General features: G+C 41.4%; 1 non-coding gene across 1 annotated transcript; it reads left to right on the top strand.

Moving 5' to 3' along the window:
- The first annotated feature begins 6610 nt into the window (after window positions 1-6610).
- Window positions 6611-6717, top strand: LOC148804307 (small nucleolar RNA R71). The gene has a single exon (XR_016081556.1). It is a non-coding gene; the product is annotated as a small nucleolar RNA R71 (small nucleolar RNA).
- Window positions 6718-7553: the final 836 nt, after the last annotated feature.

The following is a 7553-nucleotide window of genomic DNA, read 5'->3' as shown; positions in this document are numbered from 1 at the left end:
AATAAGGTCCTATTCCTCCTCTTTGAAACACCGTTAAGTTGTGGTGTAGCAGGAGGAGTCAATTGTGATACTATCCCATTTTGCCTTAAGTAGTCCCTGAATTCGTCAGAGAGATACTCGCCACCTCGATCTGATCGAAGGGCTTTAATTTCTCTCCCTAACTGTTTTTCGACCTCTTGTCTAAACTCTTTGAACTTTTCAAAGGATTCAGACTTGTGTCTCATTAGGTACACGTAACCATATCGTGAAAAATCATCTGTGAAGGTGATGAAATACACGTGTTGATTTCGTGTCCTAACACTCAGGGGACCACATACATCAGTATGTTTTAGGTCAAGTGTGCCTGTACATCTTTCAGGCTTACCGTTAAATGGCCGTTTCGTCATCTTGCCTTGTAGGCAAGGCTCACAAGTGTGAAGATCTTCTACAGCTAGAAAATCCAAAGGACCATCCTTTACCAACCTTGTGATTCGGTCAACACTGATGTGGCCAAGTCGGTAATGCCACAGACACGTGGGATTAACTGTATCACGGGCTCTCTTCTTGGGGTTTTCAACCGACGTAGTTTCGGTTATGTTAGTTTCTAGAGAAGGATGTAGAACATAGAGACCATTCTCCAGTTCCCCGTATGCGATGAATCTATTATTTCTTTTAATAGTAATCGTATTACTAAAGAAACATACCTTGTCAAGATAGGTCTCCCCAGACCGACCCACCGGCTGTGAACATTATAAACTAACACGAGTCTCATTAAGTGTCTAGTTTAAGGGTATCACACAGAAACATACCAAGGGAACATGAATCAAATATGTATCTTTATTCATTTACAATAAACTCATAAAGTACATCATTCTGATTGAAGCTAAGGGCATACAAAACTGTCTAACAGCTCCCACTTGCACTTAGGTCCAATCAGGTACTAGCCGGAGTCCCATGCTTTCCACGTGTTTCTCAAACACTTTCTGTGATAGTGGCATTGTCAATGGGTCTACCACATTCTCCGCTGATGCTACCTCTTTACATTATCCTCCCGTAGGTCCAGCATTGTCATACAACAGTGGAATGGGTGATGTGCTGAATTCCAAATTCAGGAATGAACACCTTCATTCATAAGGCAGCCTCACTTACGGCAATGCTTTCGGCTTGGGTTGTGGACTATTAATTTGCTACTTAGGACCCCTATTTGCTGACATTCAGGAAACAACACACGATCCTATCGTGAAACCATATCCAGATGTAGACTTGCTATAATTTGGGTCTGACTGGAAATCGGCATCTGTATACCCTTGGATCTGCAGTGAGATACCGTCGAACACCAGACAAAACTCTTTTGTCCTTCGAAGGTACTTAAGTATGTTTTTCACAGCAGTCCAATGCTCCTGCCCTGGGTTGGCCTGAAATCTGCTTACTACACTCACTGCCTGAGCTATGTCAAGACGAGTGCACAGCATGGCATACATGATGCTCCCTACGGCTGAGGCATAAGGAACGTCTTTCATGCCATCAATCTCCTCAGAAGTCTTGGGAGACATCTTCTGGAGAGAGTGACTCCGTGCCTGAAAGGAACATTTCCTTTCTTGGAGTTTTCCATGCTGTATCTTTTGACTATTTTGTCAATACAAATAGATTGGGACAATCCAATTATCCGCTTCGATCTATCTCTATAGAGTCGAAGACCCAGTATATAGGAGGCTTCTCCAAGATCTTTCATGGAGAATTGCTGCGAAAGCCATACTTTCACTGCAGTTAACATTCCTACATCATTCCCAATGAGTAGAATGTCATCTACATATAGAACCAAGAAGGTAACCTTATCTCCACTAAACTTCCTGTAGACACAGGGTTCATCCGGATTCTGCTCGAAGTCAAACGGTTTGACAGCAAAGTCAAAACGGATGTTCCAACTTCTAGAAGCTTGCTTAAGCCCATAAATGGATCTGTTAAGTTTACATACCATGTTTTCCTGACCTGCAGCAATGAAGCCTTGCGGCTGCTGCATATAGATATCTTCAGTAAGATCTCCATTCAGGAATGCAGTTTTGACATCCATCTGCCAACTCTCATAATCATGGTATGCTGCTACAGCTAGCAGGATCCTAATGGATTTAAGCATGGCCACAGGCGAAAAGGTTTCCTCATAATCGATGCCCTCTTTCTGAGTGTACCCTTTCGCCACCAGACGAGCCTTGAAGGTCTCAACTTTACCATCGGGGCCTTCTTCCTCTTGTAAATCCATTTGCAACCGATTGCCTTTACCCCGGAGGGCGGATCTACTAGAGTCCAGACTCCATTGGTCTCCATTGAGTCCATCTCTGCCCTCATGGCCTCCACCCACTTCTGGGAATCTATGTCCAACATAGCTTCCGTGTAAGTCACGGGATCCTCCTCACTAGTCAAGGTTTCCACCAGGTAACTATCCTGGTCATAACCATAATGGACTGGTGGCCTGGATGCCCGAGTGGATCTTCTAAGTTGGTCACTACCTGGAACTTGTGGGACATCTCCCACTGCTCCTGAGCTCTCCTCATCAAGAACAATTCCTGACGATGGGTGTCCAGGATGTAGTCGGTTTCCAAGAATTGTGCATTTCGACTGCAGAACACTTTCTGCTCACTTGGGTCATAGAAAAGGTAACCTACAGAGCCTTTTGGGTAGCCTACAAATAGGCAACGGCTGGTCTTAGATTCCAACTTGTCTGCACTCGTTCTTTTAACGTGTGCTGGACAACCCCAAATCTTCAAGTGTCTGACACTTGGTTTCTTTCCGGTCCAAAGTTCATATGGATTATTTGGAACCGATTTGGTTGGAACCCGATTCAGCATGTAAATCGCAGTCTCTAATGCGTAACCCCAAAAGGATGTGGGTAACTCTGAGTGTATGAGAAGCGACCGGACCATATCTAATAAGGTCCTATTCCTCCTCTCTGAAACACCATTAAGCTGTGGTGTAGCAAGAGGAACTAATTGTGATACTATCCCATTGTCCTTTAAGTAGTCCCTGAATTCGTCAGAGAGATATTCGCCACCTCGATCGGATCGAAGGGCTTTAATTTCTCTCCCTAACTGTTTCTCGACCTCTTGTCTAAACTCTTTGAACTTTTCAAAGGATTCAGACTTGTGTCTCATTAGGTACACGTAACCATATCGTGAAAAATCATCTATGAAGGTGATGAAATACACGTGTTGATTTCGTGTCCTAACACTCAGGGGACCACATACATCAGTATGTATTAGGTCAAGTGTGCCTGTACATCTTTCAGGCTTACCATTAAATGGCCGTTTCGTCATCTTGCTTTGTAGGCAAGGCTCACAGGTGGGAAGATCTTCTATAGCTAGAAAATCCAAAGGACCATCCTTTACCAACCTTGTGATTCGGTCAACACCGATGTGGCCAAGTCGGTAATGCCACAGACACGTGGGATTAACTGTATCACGGGCTCTGTTCTTGGGGTTTTCAACCGACGTTGTTTCGGTTGTGTTAGTTTCTAGAGAAGGATGTAGAACATAGAGACCGTTCTCCAGTTCCCCGTATGCGATGCTGTTGTTTCTTTTAATAGTAATCGTATTACTAAAGAAGACAGAATAACCATCTGCACACAGTTTTGAGACAGAAATCAAATTTCTTCTTAAATTTTGTACATAAAGACAATCTTTTAGTACAATTTTTCCTTCTCTAAAATATAATTCCACGGTTCCTATGGCCGCGGCTGCAACGGTTGCAGTAGTCCCCAAGTAGAGTGTGACTTCTCCTTCACTCAGCCTTCTGCTTACCTTGAACCCCTGCAGTGAGTTACACGCATGAGTTGAAGCCCCGGAGTCAATACACCAGGACGTAGAAGCTACCAATAAATTGGTTTCTATAACACAAGTTTTGAAGTTACCTTTCTTGGATTCCAGGTAGGTAGGACATTTCCTTTTCCAGTGGCCGGTCTTCTTGCAGAAGTGACAGGCATCCGATGCTTTGTCTTTCTTCTGCTTCTTGCTTTTAGTGGCTTTCTTCTGAGGCTTCTTTGCCTTCCTCTTTCTCTTGGCTGTCTTGCCAGCTTCAACAAGCATGGCTACAGGCTCATCCTTTTTAATCAGTTCTTCAGCTCTTTGCATCATATTGCTGAGCTCTTGTAAGCTGACATTCAGCTTGTTCATGTTATAGTTCATGATGAACGGATTAAAGGAAGGAGGCAAAGAGTTAAGGATAGTATCTATCTGGGTTGCAAGGTCCAGCCCGGATCTAAGAGCCTCCAGTTCGTTGATGTATCCCATCATCCGAAGACAATGGTCGTGAACTTGTTGACCCTTGGACATTTGTGTGGTCATGAACTGTTTCAAGACCTTTTGTCGAGTAGAACGATTCTGCTCTTCATACATTGTCCTGAGACTGTCCAATTTGTCTTTGGCAAGTTCGATCTGATCGAACTGCCTCTGTATCGGATTGTCCAAGAAGGCAATGATGTAACACCGGGCAAGGGAGTTTTTCTCCTCCCATTCTTGATTGTCTCTCCTTCGGGCCTCAGAAGCCCTATCTCCCGGACGCTCCGGGGCAGGATTCTTTGCCACTTTGTCAAGTTTTTCAGAAGCAAGGACCAGCATAAGGTTCCTATACCAGTCAGCATTGTTTGGGCCCTTCAACTTGTTTTAATCAAGTAGCTTTGCAAATGATCCGTTTGCCATTTTCTGATAAAAAGCAAACATCAGTCCACGACCTAATTTTGATTCATGTTCATTTCATAGATATGGATTTTAATCTACGATCCATTTCCATTTATTCATCTCTGAGATGTAATTTCAAAAGAATCTGGCTCAGAAGTCAAATTTTGAAATTCTGATTTCAGTATAAACTTTTGCTCTCCTTGTTGCAATTGATTACGACTATTGTTAATTGCAACTTTCAGCATGTCTTTTGATTTAGATGTGTCTACTTTGGCTGCACCAACATCAATGCTATCGATTGCATAAATTTCATGTTCAATTGTGTTGGGATGTTCCATGGTTTTAAACTTCTGCTCTGCTTGTTGCAATTGATTAGGGCTATTGTTAAGTGCAACTTTCCGCATGTCTTTTGATTTAGATGTGTCTACTTCGGCTGCACCAACATCAATGCTATCGATTGCATAAATTTCATGTTCAATTGTGTTGGGATGTTCCATGGTTTTAAATACATTGAACACCACTTCTTCATCATTGATTCTAAGGGTAAGTAGACATTTTCGCAAATCAGTTAAAGCATCACCAGTAGCAAGAAAAGGTCTCCCTAGAATCAACGGCATTGTCCTATCTTCCTCCATATCCAACACAATGAAATCAGCAGGAATGATGAAATTGCCCACTTTGACTAAAACATCTTCTACTATTCCCCTAGGATATTTAATGCTTCGATTAGCTAATTGCAAGATAACAATTGTAGATGTTAGTTCATGTAGTCCAAGTTTTTCAAAAATAGAATAAGGCATTAAATTTATACTAGCACCTAAATCACATAAAGCTTTTTCAAATTTAGTATTCCCTATGGTGCAAGGTATAGAAAAACTCCCTGGATCCTTAAGCTTTGGGGGCAATTTCTTTTGAAGAATGGCTAAGCATTCTTCGTTTAGTTTTACCATCTCACCATCCTCCCACTTTTTTTTGTTGGACATTACCTCTTTCAGGAATTTGGCATACTTCGGCATCTGTGACAAAACATCAAGAAGAGGAAGGTTAATATATGAATCTTTTTGAAAAATTCTAAAAATTTTTCAAATTGCTTATCTAATTTAGCCTTCAAGACTCTTCTTGGGTAGGGAATAGGAAGTTTAATTTCATGTAAATTCAGTTTAGGGGTACTTCCCTCATTCTCCTTTTGCAGATCAGCCACTTCAGCTTCCTTGTCCTCTCTTTGAATTTCGCCAATTGTTTTCCCACTTCTTAAAGTTATGGCGTTTACTTGCTCTCTGGGGTTCTTTTCTGTGTTGCTGGGTAGCCTTCCCTCTTTCCTTTCTGATAACATGCTTACAATCTGCCCCACTTGAACCTCTAAGTTTTTAATCGATGCTTCTTGCTCTTGGGACCTTGCTTCAATGGCATTAATGAACTTAGAGATCATTTCCTCCAGATTGTTCTTTTTTTCTTGTGGGGGCGGCTGTGGTTGGAAACCCATGGGTGACTTTTGCTGATTGTTACTCCATGAGAAGTTCGAGTGATTCCTCCACCCTGGGTTGTATGTATTGGAGTATGGGTTGAAGTTTGACCTGCCAGCATGAGAGATAAAATTAGCATTCTCATGGGAAACAAAAGGACTATTTAATTGACAATCAGAATTACTATGTTCTATTTGACCACATAAATCGCATGAGATGCTAGATGGTGTATTAATGGCTACAATATTAAAAGCATCAAACTTCTTATTCAGACTAGCAAGTTGCGTAGATATGGCTGCAAGGGAGAAGATATGGTGTACTCCCCTCTGATTGGTTCAATCATTGCTCCACTGGTAGCTGTTTGACACCATCTCCTCTATTAGGTCATAAGCTTCCTCCGGTGTTTTCCTCATGATCGTACCACCTACGGCTGCATCAATAATGGATCGATTAGAGGGGTTAATACCACTGTAAAAAGTCTGAATCTGTCGCCAAGTTGGTATCCCATGGTGAGGACACTTCCTAAGCATCTCCTTGAATCGTTCCCATGCTTCATACAAGGATTCCCTCTCAAATTGAGTAAAAGTAGTAATATCATTAATTAACTTTGCTGTTTTAGAGGGTGGGAAATATTTAGCCAAAAAATTTTGGGTTAGATCATTCCAAGTGGTGATACTTCCTGCAGGGAGTGAGTTAAGCCAATCTTTAGCTCTATCACGCAATGAAAAAGGAAATAATCTAAGCCTAATAGCATCATCACTAACTCCATTATGTTTAAATGCATCACATATTTCTAAGAAGTTAACAATGTGTGCATTAGGGTCATCACTTGGTAACCCACTAAACTAAATGCTTGTCTGGATCATTTGAATTATTGCAGGCTTGATTTCAAAATTGTTGGCATGAATGGTGGGTATGCAAATGCTGGCTGTCGCCCCATCAATGTTTGGACAAGCATAGTCCAAGAGGGTGCGATTTCCTTTTGCCATCTCTCCTTCAATCTCTATGGCTGGTTCGCAAATAACAACTCCTCTCTTGCTTTTTCTTTGTTGGCCCTTTGCAACAAGCAAAGGGTCCTCTCAATTTCTAGATCGAACTCAGCTAGTCCTTCCTTTCTAGTGCGTGTCATGCACTAGTAAATCTGAACCAGCAAGAAATCGAACAAGTAGAGTAAAAATAAAATATAACAAATAAAAATAAAAATAAAAATAACAAAATAAAAATAGCAATAAAAGAAATCCAAATTAATCAAGGTCAACAAGTTCTAATATTATTTTAGGATTAAATCCCCGACAATGGCGCCAAAAACTTGATAGCTATAAATATATAACCCTAGCAAGTGCACTAGTTATCAAGTAGTATAAAATATCGTTCCCATGGGGATTTAACAAAATAAGTATTAGAACCACAATCTTCCCTAATTATCTAGACAACCGAAAATCAG

The sequence above is a fragment of the Nelumbo nucifera genome, chromosome 1 (assembly GCF_055504915.1).
Source record: "Nelumbo nucifera cultivar China Antique chromosome 1, China Antique-T2T, whole genome shotgun sequence".
NCBI lineage: Eukaryota > Viridiplantae > Streptophyta > Magnoliopsida > Proteales > Nelumbonaceae > Nelumbo > Nelumbo nucifera.
The sequence above is the reverse complement of the archived record's forward strand: the minus strand, read 5'-3'. Positions and strand labels throughout refer to the sequence as shown.